General features: G+C 48.9%; 1 protein-coding gene across 14 annotated transcripts in view; it reads left to right on the forward strand.

Annotated features, from left to right (window-relative positions):
- The window catches only part of PPP6R3 (protein phosphatase 6 regulatory subunit 3), a 132,622-nt gene that overhangs the window by 36,942 nt on the left and 73,835 nt on the right, over positions 1-21,845 (forward strand). For all 14 annotated transcript variants that reach the window (XM_039235407.1, XM_039235416.1, XM_039235409.1 and 11 more), the window contains exon 2: positions 4,682-4,834. The gene's annotated coding sequence lies outside the window, so the exon portion shown is untranslated. The remainder of the gene's footprint in view (positions 1-4,681; positions 4,835-21,845) is intronic.

The following is a 21,845-nucleotide window of genomic DNA, read 5'->3' on the forward strand; positions in this document are numbered from 1 at the left end:
TCCAGGCTCTGAGCTGGCAGTCAGCACAGAGCCCGACGCGGGGCTCGAACCCACGAACCGCGAGATCATGACCCAAGCGAAAGTCGGACGCTTAACCGACTAAGCCACCCAGGCGCCCCAATAAAAATATTTTTTAAAAAAAAGTTAAAAAAAAATATATTTACCTCCGTCTGTCTGAAGAATATATTTTGAAGAATTCATACCTGCCTACTTGTATGATTTTGTTTTTGGTTTTAAGCATATCTTTTGATTTCCTGTTGGGAAAAGATAGGGAATAATTCTTTTCTCCCCTCCCCAGAGTCTGTCTTCACCATTCTTCCGTGATAATTTTAGTGCTGTTTTGGTTAAATCAATATTTAGTTTTATCATTATGACCCTGTGTGCTATTTAATGCTAAGTGGTAAATTACAAATGTTTTTCCTTTCCTAAAAAACTTTGGTATTTCAAGAAATAGTATCACTTCCCCCTCCAAAATTTTATGTTTGTTTGTTTATACCTAATCTCTCCACCCAATGTGGGACTCAAACTCACAACCCTGAGATCAAGAGTTGCATGCTGTACCAACTGAGCCAGTCAGGCACTCATCACTTTTTTATTTTGAGAGAGAGAGAGAGAGAGCGCGCGCGCACATGGGCTGTGGAGAGGGGCCGAAGTGGGGAGAGGGGGAGGGAGAGAATCTTAAGCAGGCTCCACGCCTCCCATGACCCTGTGATCATGACCCGAGCCAAAATCAAGAGTGGGACGCTCAACCAACTGAGCCACCCAGACGCCGCCCCCCATCACTTTTTTTTTTAAAGCTATTAATGCACTATTTTAGACTCAGACTTTTAGTTCCGTGTTCCGGTATTCCATCAGCTTTCTCTTTCTGAGGCTCCCTTTCCTGCCCCCGTCCACCCTGCTTGCCCTCCCTGCTGGGAGCACAGTTAGAGAACTGTTAGCTTCCAGGATCCCAGGGCTTCTTTTCTGCCTCTCTCCTGCATCAACCCTCTTGTTCCTGTGCGCCCCCCCCCGTCAGTTTTGTAGCTCTCCCTCTTGTGTCAGCGGAGCAGCCCCTCCTCAGTAGTTGTCTGTGAGTAACTTGTGTACGAGGTGGGTGTTTTGACTCGGGTTTCTTTCTGGGGACTCTTGCTTGATGGTTTGGCTGAGTATTTCCTGGGTCAGAAAACATTTTCCTTCTGTATTAGTCTGTTAATTATTCTCTGTGCCCTTTTAACTAGTTTCCTGTTGTTGTTGTTTTAATGGATGTATTATCTATCTGAGGATATGAGTTATTTTTTTATATTCTCCTTTTCTTGTATAGTCTTTACTCCAGCTTATATTTATCTGTTTGTTTTGCCCTTGACTTTTCATGATAGGGGCTTTCCTGCGATGTCCGGCAATCTTTGGCGCCTTCGTATTTGAAAGCCAGGGAGACATACACATAGCACACAGAGGTGGATTCTGTGAAATCCTCATCTTTCCCAGCTTCGTCCTTGGCTCTCACATCTTCATTTCTGCATTACATTCTCCAGTAAAAGAACCAGGGCTCCTTGGAAGATGGATGATTTCAGAGCTGGGGCAGAGAACCTTCAAGATGAATCTGGAACATGTTGTTATGCCAGGAAATAAGGAAGTGCTCGGAAAGAATGGGAAGCACACTGGAGTCTGCTTGAAGGGGTTCTCACGGCCTGAATCTGGGATACCTTGAGCATCAGAGTGGATAATGGCATTAATAAGTAAAATAAGAATCTGTGAGTCCACCCTGTTAACAAAATAAAGATGAGTGGAGAGAAGGGGGCATACTTTCCTGAAGTTAGAATGTCATCTGATGGAGGAATAGTAGACTTTCAAAAAAAAACACAACTATAACCGTCAGAGTAACAGTCGATTCAGAGAAAACTTGTCAGTGGGTAGTAAAACTACTGAGTGAATGTTTTAAGAACATAGTCTCAAAATATCTTCCCACAGATTACTTAGTAATTGATTACTTGGGAGAAAACGGTATTTTACAGTGGAGCAATCTGGCACGTATCATCTTAACCAGGTGATCAGAGTGATTGCCAACAAAGGGACAAATTGACATCCTCTTTATGTGATACTTTGGGAACAATAAAACGTCATTTATTCCTGCCAGATGCATACCCCGTATTCCTCATAAATGTCAAACAGTGAAAGACAAAGAAATGTGCCGAGCTGTTTCAGAGAGGAGAGGAGGGAGTTGTGACCTAGGGTCCGGAATGGGGGTGAGGGAGGATTGCCGCGAAGGGCCTCCTAAAACAGTTGGCAGAATTAGAAAATGAACTGTGTGATCCACAGTCAGCAGGCACTGTTAAGTCCCTGACTGACACTCTGCTGGTGTAAATTAGCATCCGTGTTCTTAGGAAACCCACAGTGCGCCTTGGGCGGAAAGGTCAGCGATCTGCAGCCGCTCTCAGGCACTTGGGATGTTTGCGGACAGGGAGAGCTCAGGCACAAGGGACCCTGTGGTCATTTGTGGGACCAGTGGAAGGCTCGGCGGGAGTTTCTGGTACTGCCCTTGCAACTGTCCTGCAGGTGTGCGATAAAAAGGTTTTTGTTTTGTTGTTGTTGTTGTTGTTTTGAATGATCATTTTTAACAGTAATAGATTGGAGGCTCTCATCATGGGAGGGATGCTTTGGCTGCGAATTTTCCAGCACAGTGACGAGTAGCGCTCCTTTGGGAAGTGGCCAGTGTCAGTTTTTCAGGTTCTTTTTTTTCTCTCACGGCCCGTTAGCTCCAGCCCAGTGAGAGCTTCTGGCTGGGGCGGGGGTGGGCGGTGGGGTGTGCCTGCGTCTCCCACAGCCCCTCTGTGGTCAGGGTGGCAAGCTGGCCCCAGCTGTGCCGGCCCGGCTGCCTCCCTGGGCTGGCAGGGGCGGGACAGAGGGTGAGGATGTTTAGGGGTCTCAGTGCTCAGGGAGTAACTTCTGCCACCAGCACTCCTTTCACCCCCTTCCAGCATCCCTCCGATTCTGCTGCCTTCTCCTGCTCCTTGTAGATTGTGCCTTTAAAAAACAAGGCAGAACAGCCCAGGTAGTCTTTTTACCGTAGATCTAGGGGCATTTCAGCGCGTATTCAGTATACGCTCTTTACTCAGAGGTCAGCAGCTGCACTCGGACACTGGTCTGTTCCGTCTCCCATCCTTTGGTCTTGTTTCTCGTATTCTCACACCTTAGAATAGCCCAGTGTGTTTCTTACCGTCAGTCCTATAGACCCACTCTTTTTCCTCATCAGCCTAAGTGAAGAGAGTAGGAGCAATTATGCAAAGACTGTATTCCAGAAAAGTGGGTGAAGTCTCAGCATGCTTGTTCCTATTTAATGAGCACTTAGGTTCATAATGCTCCTAAGTACGTTTGGCAGTGTTTTTTTTTTCTTTTGGCTTCCCTGGATTGGGGGGGGGGGTCGTGGGGCAGGGCCGGCAGGTTGTCCAACTCTGCTGGAGCCTGCGATCCGCCCACAAGCAGGAGAGGTGGGTGGTCTTGGCTCCTGGAAAAAAAATGTTTGCAGATTGGTTTTGAGTGTCCTGTAGCCACTCAAATTAAATGCTCAAGTGTGTGTGTGCGCGCGTGCATACGCGTGCACGCGCATATCCTGTGGGGCACATAAATTCATTAGATTCTTATATTCTTTTCATTCTAACTTGGGTTTGTTACTGTTTTCTTTGATTCATTTTATCAAGCTGTTAGCATTGTTTCTATTTATTATTTGATGGAAAATATTGACCCGAGTGTAGTGAGTTTTCTGGAAGAAAGGTATCACACAAACAGCAATTTTTGTGAGATGCCTCGTGGACTACGTTCTTGCAGGATTTCTCAGTAGCGTATTGTCCATAGTTGGAGTCGTTTGTCGGCAGTGGTGGTTATAAATGAAGTGCCTCAGAAGACTGTGTATAGTCCTTCATGTGTAGTGTTTGATGAATGGACATTAGAATTTGGCTGCACAGCCAGTACTTCAGTGACCTTGATATTCTGCTTACGTTTCCTGGTAACAGTTATGTTTAAAGGTGTTACATGGGGCTACTTGAAGGCTTTTAGAGGGAGATATTTTGAAAATCTGCTTTAGAATTTTCATTAAGTATTTAAGTATGTATTACTATATTTTTAAGTTTATTCATTTATTTTGAGAGAGACAGAGACAGCATAAGCAGGGAGGGGGTTGGGGGGCGGAGAGGGAGACAGAGAGAGAGGGAGAGAGAAAGAGGGAGAGAGAGAATCCCAAGCAGGCTCTGCACGGTCAGCACAGAGCCCTTCATGGGGCTGGAACTCATGAAACTGAGATCGTGGCCTGAGCCAAAACTGAGTCAGACACTTAACCAACTGAGCGACGCAGGCGCCCCAAAACTTGGTTTAGTATTTTAAAGTGTGGTGTCATTCGTTAGCCCCATGTTGGATAAGAATATCACTGATGTTTTCATAAGATAACGATAATACATATATTTCTTCTTATTGTTCACTGATAGTGATATTGTGGTGTCTAGTTCTGGGTTATTGTCTAGCGTCGGTTAAAAGCTGAGGCAAGGGCCTGAGGGTGCCTTTTTCCCTGTTTTCCCATAGAAAAATTTCAGTTAACTAGAACTTTTAAGTCTTCTGAGGTGTTCTCAGGACCCTGAAATAGTACCTTTAATGACAGCTGTCATCAGACCCAAACAGAACACACTATGACCATATGCTCTTTTTTTCTTCGTAGGAGAGCTTCTGTTTCGCTCCCACACCCCGCTTTCCTCCTGCTAATCTGCTAATGCAGTAAATTGGAAGACAACTGTTACCAGGATAACCTGTAATGGGCAAGGAGCCACAGAGAAGAAAACATTTCTTTTAATTTTTAAACTTGGTTTGAAAGGTAAGACCATTAAGATTATCAGGCGTTCCTTCTGTGAGTTGCATCGAGGAGAGCAGTGTTCTGTTGGGACACCCTGGAGCCTAGGGCAGCCAGGGCCGGGCCAGGTACAGTATGGCTCCGCGGCATTTGGGCGGTGGGAAGGGGGTGTTTAGGAAGTTAAATAGCAGCCCCGCAGTCTGCTCCGGGAGGATGTGGAATGTGCAGTTCCCACGGGGTTCCTGGTTTCTGGGGGGGTCGCCCTGACCCCCAACGGGCAGCCAGTCCTGGCCAACTGGAGTAGTGTTCAAAGGAAGACTGCTCAGAGGGGCTCCGCTGCTGCGTCCACATCACATGTGAGAGAGAGAGAGAGAGAGTGAGAGAGAGAGAGATTGAGATGATTTTGTTTTTATTTTACGCCAGCCAGAGGACATCTCTGGTTTTTATCCAGCCATCTTGACTCCTGGTGAGTCCTGATTGCTATCATTTTGGAACTCGTTACTGAAATTTTTTATTTCTTAATGTTTTATTTATTTCTGAGAGAGAGTGAGACAGACAGAGACAGCATGAGCAGGGGAGGGTCAGAGAGAGAGGGAGACACAGAATCTGAAACGGGCTCTAGGCTCTGAGCTAGCGTCAGCACAGAGCCCGACGTGGGGCTTGAACCCACGAACCACTAGATCTTGACCTGAGCCAAAGTAGGACACTTAACCGACTGAGCCACCGAGTGCCCCTGAAATTTTTTATTAAAGACCAAGAGGTTGGCTTGGCATATCTGACTTTGTGCTTGGTTGGTACTTCAGAAAATGGCCCAGTGGGGTCTTTTGGGGGACGTGACATACTTTTAGTCCATTTTCATTTGCTCCATTGTATCTTGAGGAGGAGACGGGCATAATGACTCAGGCTTCGTCATCTCAGGAGACACAGAGTGACTGTTGTGCCCATCACTGCTCCTGAACCCCGGGGCTGCCTCCCCCTCCACCCCTCGTGAATGGCCCTCTCCGTCTTTGTGCTTACACAGTGAAGCTCCCGCTCCCCAGCCTGATGTTTAAGGTTCTTACTTCCCCAACTTCTTCTCCCTGCTCTTCTGTAAAAGTCCTGCTGGAGAGGCTTCTCTCCCACGTATCCATTCACCTGGCTACCTTTCCTCCTAAGGCTTTTTAAAAAAAAAATTTTTTAAGGGGGAGGGGGTGTGTCATGGGATCAGCCCTTCTCTTCCTCTGCCTGGGGCTATCTGACCTTGTGGGTAAAGCCTCTTCCACTTCCCGCCTACCTGACTGCAAGCAGAATTCAGCCCAAGTCCAGGGTTCAGATTTGAGAGGGTCAGGACCGTGTAGTTATGAGCTGTGGTCCGACCGACCTTCAGGCCCGTTTACAACATGGATGATCATGTGACACATGTGAGCTGTCGTTTTGCCTTTTTCAGCAGCAGGTTCAGAGCTGGTGGTGACAGGAGGAGGGTACTAGTTTTAGATCCATGGAGACCTCCGGCTTGAATCCAGCTGGTTATTCTAGAGGCCGAACGTCTCTTTTCTGTTTATTGGACCATTGTCTGTTGGTAAATTGTACCATTTATATGCCTTTCACTTTTCTACTCTGACACCAGAGTTTCAAGAATGATTTCAGGAACTGTTTCTATAATAGTACACATATGAGCCTGTTAAAAATTGAGATATAATTGGGACATAACGTGTGAGTTTCAGGTGTACTACATAGTGACTTGGTATTTGCGTATGTAGTGAAATGATCTCCATAGTTAGTTTAGTTGACTTTTGTTACCAGTTACATGTTTTTCTTGTAATGAGAACTTTTAAGATCTTACATAGCAACATTGAAATCTGTAACACAGGATTATTGACTGTAGTCACCGTGCTGTACCTTACATCTCCTGACTTATTTATTTTATAACTTGAAATCTGTACCTTTGACCCCCTTTACCCATCATACAGTTTTATTATTATCCTCTGTATTTGATCCCCCCGTTTCTAGGGCTCCACTCTCTTTCTACCTTTTTGGTCAAACCTTTCTGTATTGTTCCAGTTCCTCTGTGGCCACTCCCTTGTGAGCTCTTAGAATATCTCATTAAATTCTTTTAGGACTATTTTTTCTCCGTGAGTAGATTTAATCATGCCAGGAGCAAGGTGTTTTGACTTCTCCATTGTACCTGGTACTCTTAGGTGGTGGGCATCATAAATCGTTAAGTGAGAGAGATTTCTCAGGATGACATTTTAGACTGTCTCCCTCTCTTTCTTTCTCTCTCTCTTTTTTAATTTTGTTTTTCTTTGCTGACAAAGACTCTTCTTAGCTGCGGGAATTTACAGAGCACTTCCTGGCCGTTAGCTGTATCCCTCCAGTTTCTTTTTTCACTCCCTCTGCTCATCAGATGCTGCCTGATGTCGGCTGAATGCTTCTCTTACGAAGTTACCCAGTAGTCTCCGGGAGCCCTAGCATCTGCGTGGGTGGCTGAGCAGGGTTCCCAAAGGGGAGCAGCGCTGGGAGTGCAGGGCTCTTCAGACCAGGGCTTACAAGACCCAGAGAGGAAATGCTGTAGACCAAGAGGCAAAGAAGAGGATATTAGAAAGGTATTTATATAATAAGAGCAGATTTTCACAGATCTTACTGATGGAATTAGAAATGTAAAGACACTGGAATTCGGTTTTCTGGAATACAGATCTGCTAATGAGAAGGATGGAATTCTTCGGGGTGGATAACATTTCACCTAATGGGTGTCAGAGCCACAGCCCCCGCCCAGCCACCCTGTTGCAGATGTCCATCTAACCTATTAGTGCTGATCTGTAATGAGGTTTTATGTGTTTTGTCTTGGGCAATGTCTTTTTACACAGATAGCTGCCGCCACATTCCGAGACCGGTCTACAAGCTCGTACCGTCCTCATCGGGAGGCACTTACAGACTCCTGTTAGATTCTCTTACCTGGTAGATTAAGCGCTTGCAGGTGACAGTTAGGAAAAGCCTCTTCGAGTGTGTGGCTGTATGGGTTTTGCAATAGGAAAACCTGCTTCATGTTTGCGTTCGGGTCTGTAAAATGCTATTGAACTGTAGTTTGAGCTCAGAAAATGGACCCGCTGCAAATGTGTGTGAGAACGGGGATCTCACTTCATTTTAACTCCTAACAGCAGGGGGACGAGTGTGCAGCAGCTTGAATTTCTAATCCCAGCAAAGCTGTCGCTGAAACGACCTTACCGCGGTGGAAACTTTGCTGATCGGTGCCGGTCAGCCTTGGAGTTTTAGGCTGAGTTGATTAAGAAACATCAAGATTTCAGCCAAGGCCAGTTTCCAGAGCCATTCGGTGTCCAGTAGTAGTGGTTGAGAGTTGTTTTCCTCATTCAGGAAAACTTCAGTCTTGGCCCGGAGCTCAAGAAGTTGCAAAAACACATTAACCCTTGACGAGCTGCCGGCCGTGTGACACGGCAGTTACGGCTCCAAGAGTCCGGGAGGTTCGCTGTTGACGTTACTGGTCAGTGACGCGGGAGGAACCTTGCACACCTCTCGATGTACCTGCTGATGAAAATAAAAAGAAACTAACCATTAGCTTTAAACGTTGCATTTTTACAACAATGGAAATTTGTCCCATTAAGTTGTTTTTTTGTTCCACACGTGATTTCACTGCCATCAGCTGTGACATGTCGCAGCGGATTCTGCTGCGTGTTGTAGTGACTTCATCTGCACTCGGCTTCTCCAAAAACACTCACCTGTGGTTGTTCCGTGTGAGCTGTTCCAAGAGACTCCTTTGTCGCCATTTCCAGCTCCTCCGGGCCCAGCAGCTGAGCTGTGTCGGTGGTGTTTGAGCTCCGCCAGGTTCCCGAGGAAAACTGTCACTGCCCCCCCCCCCCCCCCCCCCGGCCAACAGGCCACTTGGAGGCCAGCTTTGCTTGAAGTCTCCTTTTCAGTTTTTATTTTTGTGAAGAAATTCTCCTGTCAGGAGATTTTTCCATTTAAAATGTTTAAGTTCTGGCTCACCTGGGTGGCTCAGTTGGTGAATCGTCCGACTTCAGCTCAGGTCATGATCTCAGTTTGTGAGTTCAGGCCCCACATCGGGCTCTGTGCTGACAGCTCAGAGCCTGAAGCCTGCTTTGTTTTTTTTTGTTTTTTTGTTTTTATGTTTTATTTATTTCTAGGAGAGAGAGAGACAGCGTGAGCAGGGGAGGGTCAGAGAGAGAGGGAGTCACAGACCGAAAGAGGCTCCAGGCTCTGAGCTGGCAGGCAGCACAGAGCCCGACGCGGGGCTCGAACCCACAACCGCGAGATCATGACCTAAGCGAAAGTCGGACGCTTAACCGACTAAGCCACCCAGGCGCCCCACCTGGAGCCTGCTTTGAATTCTGTGTCTCTCTCTTTCTCTGCTCCTCCCCCGCTCACTTTCTCATTCTCTCTTTCTCTTTCTCTCTCTCAAAAATAAACGTTAAAATTTTTTTTCTTAATGTTTAAGTTTTTCTGGGGCACCGGGTGGCTCAGTCAGTTAAGCATCGGACTTTGGCTCAGGTCATGATCTGACGGCTTGAGTTCGAGCCCCACGTCAGGCTCTCTGCTGTGAGCACAGAGCCCTTTTGGGATCCTCTGTCCCCCTCTCTGCCCCTACCCCGCTCACTTGCTTTCTCTTTCTCTCTGTCTCTCTCTCTGTCTCTCAAGACTAAGTAAGCAAAAACAAAAAGCTATCCATCCAAAATGGTTAGCATTTAACATTTTTAAGCATTTCTGATGCGGCCTTCCCCTGCGCGAGGGGCACCGTAGTGACTGCTTCGTCTGGCAGCGCGGACGGAGCCTGTGTTCTCCTGGCACACGTGAGGCACGCTGGCGGAGCAGACGCAGGGCTTTGCCAACGGGCCTTGTGGCAAAGGAACCCCGTCCCGCCGTGTCTTAGGGGCGCGGCGCGTGAGGTCCGTTCCTCTTTTCTCATCGGGCCGCTGCGGGGATGCACAGACGACAGGAAACTACAGTCTCACAGCTCCGCACGGGGCACGCACAGCACGTCCTGTCGTGTCGCTGTGATCTGGAAACAGGAGCAGTGCAGTGAGGTGAGAGCGCTGCCCGCGGCCGTGTCCCACGCAGCAGCCAGGGACTGTGTAAAGGAGCGGGGTGGCTGCGACTCCGGAAAGCTTAGGTGAATTTCAGAGAGTTCTCACAAGTCCTGGGATGTCGTGCTTGTGATTTTGTACCCCCCCCCCAAAAAAAAACCCCTGAAAATCATTCTTTGCTCGGCTTCGTAAAACCAGGTGCCAGACGAGCTGTGGCAGCCTCAGTGCCGTCCCCCCCGGGAGGCCCGGGGCCCTGCAGTTGGCTCGCATGCTGCTGGCAGGAAGAACGGGGTGAAAAAGGGACCTAATGGGGCGCCTGTGAGAAGGCAGCGATGTGGTTGTGCTGTTGGCTGGCCTGGTCGGTTGGCTTGTCCCGTTTCTTTGTTCGCTCATGTTTTATACACAGACGTGGCAGCATGCACGGCCACCTCCTGCCTCCCGCACAACCGGGCCGATCGCAGACTGAGCTGCCGTCACAGAGCTCTTACTGGGGGCCGGGAGTGTGCTGGGTGCTGCTGTGGTTTGCGTCCTCTCCTAATATCCATCCTGTGTGGGCATGTCGTTGATGCAGGTGCACAGCTTACACAGCCAGGTAGTGCCCCAAGGTGCACAGCAGGGCTGCAGTCACCTGCTCCTCGTCTCTCCTGTCCCCTCCCTTCCTCCTGCCTTAGTTCCTTAACCCTTCATCTCCTGGCTGTTTCTCCTGGTTCCCTCCTTCCGGCTTTGTAAGTCGTGTGCCTGTAGGAAGTGCTTTCTAATCTGGCTCACTTTTTTTTTTTTTTTTTGGACATTTATTCATTTTTTTAAAAATATTTATTTTTTGAGAGAGAGAGACAGCGTGCAAGCACAGGAGGGTCAGAGAGAGAGGGAGACATGGCATCTGAAGCAGCTCCAGGTTCTGAGCTGTCAGCACAGAGCCCGACGCGAGACTTAAACTCGGGTATTGCGAGATCATGACCTGAGCCGAAGTCTGACACTTAAACACCACCCAGGCGCCCCTTGAAGATTTTATTTTTAATTAATCTCTATACCTGTCATGGGGCTCAGACCCACAACCCCGAGATCAAGAGTCGTATGCTCCACCCATTAAGCCGGCCAGGGCCCCCTCCTGGCTTATTGCCACGCTTTGGTGGAGCCCATTTTCTAGTAGCTTTTTGAAAAAGCATGAATAAATCTTTCCGACCTTCCATGTCCTAAAGTGCTCTTTTCTAGAATTACTGTCGAGGAAGCGGATGTCATTCTAATTTCCAGTCCTTTTTTGATTGTTTTTTCCTCACTAGAAAAGTTGAGATACTGTCTTTATCTGTGATGCTTTGGAATTTCACACTGTGCCGTAGAAGTCTGTGTCAGCACCCAGTGTGATCGGGGGCGCACGGCCCAGGGGGCAGCGTCCTGGTCTTTGTTTTGATGAGGTTGTTGTTTCGGGGTTGTTTCGATGAGGCAAGCAGTAGTGGATTATAATATGTTCTTCTAAAACTCAAATTACTTGGATGTTGGACTTTCTGAATTATTTCTCCACTTTCTGTCTTTTCATGAATTTGCTGGCATTGTTTCTTTCTCTCTGTCCTTGATTGCTGTCTTGCTAGAGTTCCAGAGGAGTGCAGACTTGTGTGGGGTTCAACCCAGTAAACATCTGGAAGGTTGCATAATTCTTTCTGTTTTCCTGTTGAGGCCTCGTGTCATTCCCGATGAAGCCCTGCCTTTTATATCAGTTGGACTTGAGAGGAGGTTCGTCAGACACCACGGCGTTCCTCACTGTGGCCCTTCTCCCGGCACACGCTCTCCTGTTATCCAGGCTTTGCACGTGTTAGTGAGCATAACCTTTAGCCTGATCTTTAACGAGTTCCTGCTTCTACTGCTTGCACGTGCTCTGTATTTTTTCACTCGCTGGCTCTCATTTTATGTTTGGGAACTATAAATGGTAGTATAAAAGAGCTTGAAGATATGCAAAGCTAGTTATTATTTAAAATTTTTTAATATTTATTTTAGAGAGAGAGACAGACAAAACAGACAGAATCCGAAGCAGGCTCTAGACTCTGAGCTGTCAGCACAGAGCCTGATGCAGGGCTCAGACTCAAAGACCGTGAGATCATGACCTGAGCCAAAGTCGGACACTTAACCACCTGAGCCACCCAGGTGCCCCAAAGCTAGTTATTTTATCCCTGAAGTGGCGAGTCCTTCTGCCTGGTCATCCCTGTGGGTGCCATGTAGTCAGCAGTGTCTTCCTCCTCCCCAGAACAGGGTATGGTATTGCCGGGCAAGGAGGTGATCTGCCCCAGGCAGGCTACACTCAGATTAGTGTCTTCCACGGCCTTAGACAAGATTCATCTGTGACTTAGATATCCTGAGGCTGCTTTGCTTATTAGTCACATCATAATATGACTTTATGTTGAGCTTACAATCAACTAAAACATTTGGGCCTGTGTCTCTCTGTACATTACCTTTTTTCTTATGCCTGGTGTTGCCTCCCTCCCCTCAATCATGTTTTTTGATCTTTATCTAAAATATAGTTCACACTAAGTAAATTTCTCTTCATTTCATCATGTTTAGAAATATTTTGAATACTGATCCTCATGTTTTCTGTGCATTTTGATAAGCCCTTGGCATCTTGGTGAACTGACTGATACAGTCGCTGGCCATGAGAGCTGGGCTCCTGGTGTCCCCACCCGTGCCCTGGCTGAGCCATCCAGCTGGCTGGTCTTTGCCTTAGACACCAAGATAGGCTGTTCCCGTGGACCAGCGTGTCCTGAGCCAGGAGCGCGCGGCTTGGTCTCCAAGTTGCCAAGTCTGAGCTCCGCGGGTCTGAGCGCGCACAGGCTCGCCTCGGCCCGGCGCTCAGCAGCTGCTCCCGCCCTGTGCTGGGAAGGGGTGCTCTGATGGGCGGGGCACACTCGGGGCTTCACAGGCCTGGGTGTGGGCCCAGTTCTGGCTGGCACGTTACCTGATTGGGGCTTTGGTAGGTCACCTGACCTCTGAGAATCTTGGTTTCTCCGTATGCAAAACAAGAACAAAACCATGAAGGGTGGTTTCGAGGTCTCCATCTAGGGTGTATCTCCACGGATCAGCCCCGAGTCCGGCCTGTTGGGGCCGCTCCATGGGTAGCTCTTGGTCGTTGGGTTTCCACCTATAATAGAAAGTTGCACTGTCAGGACAGTTCACCAGACTGTGGGGTAGCTGGACGGGAGTCAAGATTGTGTGTCGTAAGGAGCTGTAAGGACCATGAGAACCGTTCAGTTCTCTGTGTGACCCTGAACTTTTATTCCTGAGCAGATACGCAGCAGCCCACAGGTTTGCTATTCCTTTCCTTGCACTTGAGCTTGCCGGCCTTGAGATGGCCATGAAGGCGGGCCCCTCCTGGGATAGCAGCCTGGTGCCTCGGCCCCAGGGACTCTGGAGACTGACGCGGATGCTTCATGAGGAAGTGCGGCCTGATGAAAGTTTGCTGGGCGAGGAAGATGGAAGGTGAATAGCTGAAGCTAAAAAGGGGACTTCAGCTGTTTCTGTGACCAATTTGCCAGTTCCGGTTTCTGTTACAGAATTGGTTATGACTACAAATTAACTAGCATAGTTAGCTTATTCTTGATCTGAAGTCTATTTCTTTTGGGCCCTTTTTCTTTACTTTATTATTTTTTAAATATATTTATTTTGAGAGAGAGAGAGAGAGGGAGAGAGAGAGCAAGGGAGGGGCAGAGAGAGAGGAAGAGAAAGAATCTCAAACAGGCTGTGCATTGTTAGTGCAGAGCCCAGCTTGGGGCTCGATCTCACAAACCGTGAGATCATGACCTGCGCCAAAATCAAGAGTTGGGCCTTCAACCCCCTGAGCCACCCAGGTGGCCCTTTAGCCTTTTTTTCCAAAATCATCTTAATAGCATTCTCAGTTTGCTCTAGAATTTGGAGCTAATTTGGAGAGGCTGTTCTTTTTGGGCCTCTTGTCTCTAACAGGTACGTGAGTAATACAGCAGCCACTGCTACTTCAAGTTAGACGGCTCAAAACTTACATGTTCCTTGGCTTCACTTTGTAAAACTTGGGCAGATTGGGTGTTCTGTGCCCTGGCTGTTGGCGTGGGGGCCCTTTCTAGCTGTGCGGTTCTCAGGCCACAGCTCTCTTGCTGGGCCGCCCCCTGTAGCCGCAGACGGAGACACTGACCTGTGCTGTACCAGGTAGAAGCTGCCTCCCCCCTCTCTTCTTTTTGTTTGGTAGTTTTATGGTTTTATTAATAAAATAGGACGTGCGCATAGGCCGTCCGTCTTTTCATTTCCTCGGCTGTGTAGCCTGGCATGAGGATTGGTGACTCGGATGGCCAGCTGGGCTGCCCTTCCCGCGGTGGCTTGGTGCTTCTCGGAGGAGATGCTGTGAGCGGCCCCTGCACGGTGAGATTTGTTGTAAATCAGCGGCACTTCAGGCTCCTTGACAATGGGGACCAGGAACTTCCGGAAGCTGCCAGGCAGCACGTGCTTGTTCTCTTGTTCTTGCATGATCAGTGTCGGGCACCAAGGGCGCCCCTGAGTCTCCTGCACACACTGTTGTCGGTGCCTCAGAGTCCCCCCCGGTTGTGCCTAATTTTGACCTATTCGTCCCCTTTGTAAGGGTCTTGGGCTTCCCCAGAGGTCTGATGGCCACAGTGCTGAACAGGAGGTGGCTCCCACGTCCGCATGCGGCACCCCTCCTGTGTCCTGGTTACGGGACGCTTCTCTCTCATGTTTGGCTCAGATTGTTGATGCTCCTATGTGGTTTCAGTGATTCAGAGAATTCTGGGGCTTGAGATTGAAAATCGACTACTGGAGCCCATGAGAATTTTTCTTCTTTCTTTCTTTTTTTTTTTTATTAAAAAAAATTTTTTTTAACATTCATTTATTTTGAAAGAGACAGAGCGCAAGCTGGGGTGGGGCAGAGAGAGGGAGACAGAATCCGAAGCAGGCTCCCGGTTCCGAGCTGTCAGCTCAGAGCCCGACGTGGGGCCGAACCAGGAACCCTGAGGTCGTGACCTGAGCTTTCACCAACTGAGTCACCCAGGCTCCATGCCCCTAAGAATTTTCTGATGACTTTGAATTGTATCACCTCTCTTACCTTTGCTTGTTTGCATGTGCACTCTCCCCCCTCCCCCCGCCCCTTGTCTCTGTTTCTTGCTCCCTCACGTGTGGCACGTCTCTCTCTCTCTCTCTCCCTCTCCCCCCCCCTCAGTCTCACACACACACAGACACACACACACACACACACACACACATCACCCCACCCCACCCCACCCCACCCCCTACCTGAGTCTTCCTTGCCTTCATTCCTTAGATCTAACAAGGCTTCTGGCAAAAACTTGATTACCATATGTCACTCTCACTACTTGCCTTGTTCCTAATTCCTCACTTAAAAAAAACCCAAAAAAATTATTCTTAGTAAAAGTTTTGCATCTACTTGGACTGAAGTATTTGAAATTGTAGAAATTACACAGAGGTTCATGTACGTTGGAGTTTTCCTAATGACGGTTCGTGTGGGAACACATTACCTCCTTTAATGTGGATCAGGTGACAAAAGTTAGACTGGGTTTTCCTTGGTTGGCACTTGGCATTTTTAGTATAAAAATGAAGTGGGTGCCAAGATTGCACCCCTCACCCTGCCTGTAGTGTCCGAGTGCTGGATTTGGAGTTGACTTCAGTGTGGCAGTCGCATTTGCTTTCTGAGGGTCGTGTGTGACCCTGAGCAGCTCAGAATTTGGACACAAGCCATAAATTTGTGTCATCTGATACCACACGGTATGACCAAGATCAAAGACCACACGCACATCGCGCTTTGAAGAGGCAGACTCGTGGCTGGTGTTGGAGGCAGAGCGATAATTCAGTGTGAAATCTCATGGGGGAGACCTTGGTTTGCAGGGGAGAGGCTGTTGCAGGGCCCCCCACCTTCTGTCTGCCCAGGTTACTCGCTCTGTAGGCTCCTCTGTGTCCCGCGTCTCTGTGGCGTTGTAGACCGCCCTGGACATAAAGGACAGATGTCCTCTTGCGGCTCATTTGCTGGGTCTGCCCGCCTCCGCCACTCCCTTGTGGCTGTAGTGTGCAGTTCCTGCCGCGTCTGCCTTCGCGGCCTCGTATTTAGCACTCCCTTCCCGGCCCGTGCGTCAGTCCCGCTCAGACACTGGCCGCACCCCTGACGGGTGGGACCTGTCCCCCTCATGGTCTCTGGGAGTGCACCCTCTGCCGGGTGTCCCCGCCACAGCTCCACTGTCATCTCTGTGTTGCTTGCCTCTGCTTCCGCTCAGAATTGGTCTTTCTAGATGTTACTAAAACATATTGCTTAATCCATACTGTGGATATCGTGACGTGTGTTTTTCTCCATTAAAGCTCACTGGCTCGCTCTTTGCTCCCGCAGCAAGCCCGGCGGCTGTGCGGGCGGTCCCGCAGGGGCCCCTGAGACCAGGTCCCGCGTCGCCTCAGCTCGTCCTCGCGCCTTCCGAAAGTCTCTCCTGGTGGTCAGGGCCTTCTCCCTGCCATCAGTTCCTGAAGCTACTGGAAGCCTCGTCCTGTTCTCTGTGCCTGCGGACTTGACTTCTACTGGCCTGGAGTGCTTTTTGCTGCAGCCTCACCTGCTGAACTTGCAGGTCTTTAGAGCCCTGCTCAGGTGTCATGTAGGAGGAAGTCTTTTCTGGTCTGTGGCTCCCATTCTACAGAACGAGCTTGGAGTCTTTGCCTTTTATTTTCTGTTTCCTCTTTTCTCAGTTTTCTTGTGTTTTCCGAGGGGTAGGGGCCATTTAACACGTTGCTCCTGTAGTCAAAGTACTTGTTGATTAATGTAAAACATACTAAACGGAGTTGACTCCTTTATTTGTTGCCATCAAAGAAAAAGCTGAAATATGAAAGAAATTACAAAGTAAAAATGAAAACGATTCTGGGATATCCGGCTGGTGAAAACGTGATTACTTTTGACATGTTCTTGGGAAGAAGCAGTTGCAGAAACAAATACAGTGAAATGGACTCTGTGCTTGTATTGCCCTCTCCTGTAAAGAAACCTGTGTCTCTGATAGGCAGTCCGATTCGGCTTAGTTAGTCCAGGCTTTGCGGGGGGGTGGGGGGGGGCAGGAGGGGCGCTTTCTGCTTTCTAGAACTCCATGGTCTTCTCCCTCGGTGCTGAGTGAGAGCCGCGCTGGACGCCGGCTGTTCCTGCTACTTTGGGGCCAGTCAGGACGTTTGCCTCGCATTCGGCTTGGTTACCTCACAGCGCAGAGGGGCCCCCCGCAGAGTGACACCGCACGCCCCTGTTTCTAGGCACTTCGCTCCCTGCCCCTTCTGGTGCCGCAGCTCCTGGCACACCAAGTGAGCAGCCAGCCACCAAGTGAGCAGCCGCCACCAAGTGAGCAGCCAGCCGTACTGAGTCCAGCGCGTCCCCGTCTGGGTCTTGTCTGACGCAGCCCGCCTGACTTCCCTGGGTCCCTGAGTCCGGTCCCTGGTGCTCCGGGGGTCTGGGTGCCCGCTGGAGGAGGGAACAGGGCGAGCAGCCGTCCAGCAGCCCGTCCGTCCTTACATCCCGTTTCCAGGCCGCTTGGAAACTTGCCTGGGGGTGTGGGGTGACCAGGTCTGCTGCTCGCAGAATAAGCTTGTTGTTCTTAATCAAGGTGGGGGCCACGAAGGCTCAGTTTACTCCCAAGATCAAGGGGAGTCTGGTGGTCTTTTTTGTACATTAATCAGACATCGTTATTTCCCAACATTTTGAGTGACCCCGGTATTTTTTTCTTCTTTATAATATTTTTGAGTCAGCTTAGAAAATGAAATTCCCAGAGACGTGTACCTCTTTTACAGTTTGGCGAGGTATATCGAGACCGCCCTGGCCCTCCCAACTCAAGATCTAACCCTTCATTATTTCAGGGAGAGGGATGAAAATTTCCTGTATTCCTATAAATATTTCTAGATATTAGAGGCTAAATAACAGTTCTGATTTTCTTGTGATGTACTTTTTTTGAGTTAAAGAATATCCAGGATGCTTTATATACATAAGAATAACATGCTATCTCGAGTATGCGTACGTTTCAGGAGAAGGGAGAACGTGGCCCATGTAAGCTCTCCTCACCGACCCCACGCTGGCCCTGTGTGGAAAAGGGGGTTAACTGTTGACTTTGGCTGTGGAAGGAGATGGAGGTGGGGGTGGGCAGCGTGGCTATTTTAGTACCAAGAGAGAAACGTTGAATCGTAATTGTAGTACCACGACCATCCTGTCCAGTACAGCAACCACCGGCCACACGGGAGTCCCGAGCATGAGATGTGGCCATGCCAAGTAGGGATGTGCTGTGAGTATAAAACACACTCAGATTTTGAGGGCTTAATGACGATAGAATTGTACGTTGAAATAATAACGCTTGGATGTGTGAGGTTAAATAAAATATACTTTTAAAATTAACAGAGCCAGTTTGTTTTACTGTTTTTGATGTGGCTACTAGAAAATGTAAACTTCCATGTGTCTCCCATTGCGGCACATGTGCCATGTGTGCCATTTCTAGTCGCCAGGACCCCTGGCGCCGGCCCCACAGCCCTGGGCCCAGGGCCTCCGGAAGGGGTGCGGTAGGGAGGCCTGGGGAGCACCGGGGTTTGCACTCCCGACAGCATGTCCTTGCATGCCTTCGCTTGAGGCTGTGACGATAAGTGTGTAGGACAGATGTTCCCTTCACGGCACCTACAAAGATAAAGAACATGCATGACACCTCTTGTTTATAGACTGTTTCCTGTGTGTTGTCTTGGACGTAAGCAGCTGCTGCTGCTTCTCCCTTTGGAGAACACTCGGTGTGTTAAGGTGACTTGTGACCGCAGGGGTCTGGTGCATGTCTGGTGCAGGACTGGAGGGCGTTGGCAAATACTCATTTCAGAACGTGGAATCTTGGCGATTCCGGTGGGGCCAGTGATGAAATGGTGTAGACAGAGGTGGATACATGTATATGCAGCCCACGTAACACAACCCCCCCCCCCCCGCCCCGCCAGAAGTGTTTGCTGAGATGCTCAGCTGCTCTTCATAAGCTCAGAAGTTCTTAATAAGCTTTGAATCCCTTTTTGAGTCTTCGAACGTTTTGCCCTGGGCCCAGCCAGCCCGAGGTGCAGGTACGCCACAGGTGGCGGTGGTGGCTGTGGGGTTTGTGGGGTGTACCGCCTGTCCTCCTGGATAGGTCCTTGCTAAATTCAAGTACGGGTCATAGGAGTAGGAGATTTCTGAATTGTAAATTCATTAGAGCTCTTCTTTGTCATTCCCTCAGTTTACCGCGGTCATCGGTGGGCAGGAAGGATGCTCGGCAGTTTCTCCCTTCAGAGTGCCACTGGTTTATCTTTCCCCACGTTTATCGTGTCATTCTTTCTGGGCTTCTGTTAGAAAGTGATATGACACGTTACACTCTGCGTCTGTCGTGTCCAGAGAAAACCCACTGGTATCAGCTTGTCCACAGGGAGTTTCTGAAGTAAACAACACAGCCACGTGTTTGCCTGGCAGGCCTTTTTCCTGTCTCTCACGGTTATGGGATTGTTTTGAATATGCTTATTGCAGTTGGTTGCAAATGATCAGCAGTAGTTTAAACCTGGGGTGGCGGCGGCATCTGGGGACTTGCTAGAGGTGCAGAATCGCTGGTCTGATCCCGGGTCTCCTGAATCTGAATCTGAGACTGCGTTTTAACAAGACCCTGGGTGTCCGCGGCGCCCGTGAGAACTCGGGAAGCTCTGGTGGAAACAGCGGCAGACCTCAGAGGCGGGTGTGTTGTTGGCGGGAGCTTCCATTTGCCGACGGGCCTGCGTGGGCTCCAGCCCCCGAAGCAGGCCTTTGTCCTCGGCTCCTCACAGCCCAGTTGTGTGGTGAGGACATGGAGATTGGAGGGAGGTCGCTTTCCAAGGCTTCGGGGCAGCCGCAGCCAAGCGGGCAGTGGGGTCCAGGTCTGCTTAGATGCTTCAGGGTCCCAACGAGGCTTGGGAGGAAGTGCTGTTTATTTGGTGAAAGCAAGTGGTTCACGGCGGTTTATGCAAACCACATTTGAGCCCCTATTGAATATATTCTGCCCACAGCACCCTGGAAAATTCTACAGGTCTGATGTGCTTGTCATGCCTCTTAAAAATGATTTGACCTTGGGGCGCCTGGGTGGCTTAGTTGGTTAAGCGTCCGACTTTCGCTTAGGTCATGATCTCGCGGTTCGTGGGTTCGAGCCTTGCGTCGGGCTCTGTGCTGACTGCCAGCTCAGAGCCTGGAGCCTATTTCGGTCTGTGACTCCCCCTCTCTCTGACCCTCCCCTGCTCACGCTGTCTCTCTCTCTCTCCTAGAAATAAATAAAACATTTAAAAAAAAAATTATTTGACCACATCACTGTACTGGTTTCTGTGTCACAGACAGGGTGACACCTTTTCTCCCAGGAACAGAGTGTCCCTGCTAACTTAACTGCTTTGAAGTAAAGGTGCTGTGGCCCAGCTTCTGCTTCTATAAAGGAAAGTTATTTTGGTAATTACAGAGGACCTTTAATTAAAGTGGTTATCTGAGATGAATGGGTTTATGGATCTTTGGTCCTATTTTGTGCCTGTAAGATGGTACTTTTCACTGGGTTGTAAGTTCCGGGGAGGTCAGAGCAGCAGAGGCCACATGTGGCAAGTGACAGGTGACTCCCCAGTGATCGGCCAAACTAACCTTCAGTTCTTGGGGAGAAAGCCCTGCTTTCCACCTACTTAATCCAACTTCTAAAACAACTCTAGGAATTTGAAGAAAGATGACAGATAGTTTGGTTTTATTTACCATTCCCTTCTTTGTCTTGTTGATAGAAAAGCCCATGATTTGGTTTTACTCAGAGATATGTGTGTTGTCGCCCCCCCGCCCCGCTTTTTAAGTTTTTTTTAAGTTTTTTAATGTTTTATTTATTTTTGAGAGAGAGATAGAGACAGCATGAGCAGGGAAGGGTCAGAGAGAGAGGGAGACACAGAATCTGAAGACAGGCGACAGGCTCTGAGCTGGCTGTCAGCACACAGCCCGACGCGGGGCTCGAACCTATGAACTGTGAGATCATGACCTGAGCCGAAGTCGGACACTTACCCGACTGAGCCACCCAGGTGCCCCAGGGTTTATTTTTGAGAGAGAGAATATGTGTGTGCAAGCATGAGTGAGAGAGGGACAGAAGATCCAAAGTGGGTTCTCTGCTGACAGCAGAGAGCCTGATGCGGGGCTTGAACTCAAACCAACAGTGAGATCATGACCTGAGCTGAAGTCAGATACTTAGCTGACTGAGCCACCCAGGTGCCCCAGAAATTGTATTCCCTTTTATCCCTAAATCCTAGTAAGGATTTTAAAGTCTGTGTATGTTCACTAGAAATTAGCTGTTGAAGTGCAGGCTCCTTTCAGTTTTTCTGAGTATCTTAGTTGTGTTTTTGAAAGGACTCTGTTTTATCACAGGGCCCTGGCAGTTGAACTTTGTAACTGTTTGTTCATATGTAGCTTGTTTCTACCTCAAGAGCACAGATAGAACTAATTTGCTGGTGCCATTCATTTCCAGTCAGTTTGCTGCTTGACCAAAAGATAATATACATAATGTTTGCTTAAGAAGGCTACTGTAGTTTTGTTTTATTTTTAAGTTTGTAGCATCCCCAGTTTAAGGAAAATGCACTGTGGAAATACATATTTCAAAGTGTTCAGATTTTGAAAATGCTCTATAATTCCAGATGGTGGAAAACAAAGGGACTTAGGCATTTTAAAACAGTTGCTTAAGCATTCCTGTTGTCTTGCTTAAATAAGTATAAGAAAACAAGAAGTCACAGATTCGGGGATGAGAGGGCTGGCCAGTCAGGGAGGGCACAGCGCCGGCGCACACAGACCAAGGGTGTCCTGGTGCATCGGAACAGCCAGGGCAGGCTCCGAGGCTGGCGGGCACCTGCCTCCCGCGTGGTGCCCTGGGGATGGAGGAGGCGTATTCCCCCTTTTGGCTTTGCTGTCCCTTAGAGCCTTTCTTGTCTTTAGCACGCAGCCAGATGCAGAGGAGAGTGCACGGGGACTTCTGTGGCTTAGGGCACGTCAGGGA

Source organism: Hyaena hyaena, unplaced genomic scaffold (assembly GCF_003009895.1).
Source record: "Hyaena hyaena isolate Hyena2069 unplaced genomic scaffold, ASM300989v1 scaffold_98, whole genome shotgun sequence".
NCBI lineage: Eukaryota > Metazoa > Chordata > Mammalia > Carnivora > Hyaenidae > Hyaena > Hyaena hyaena.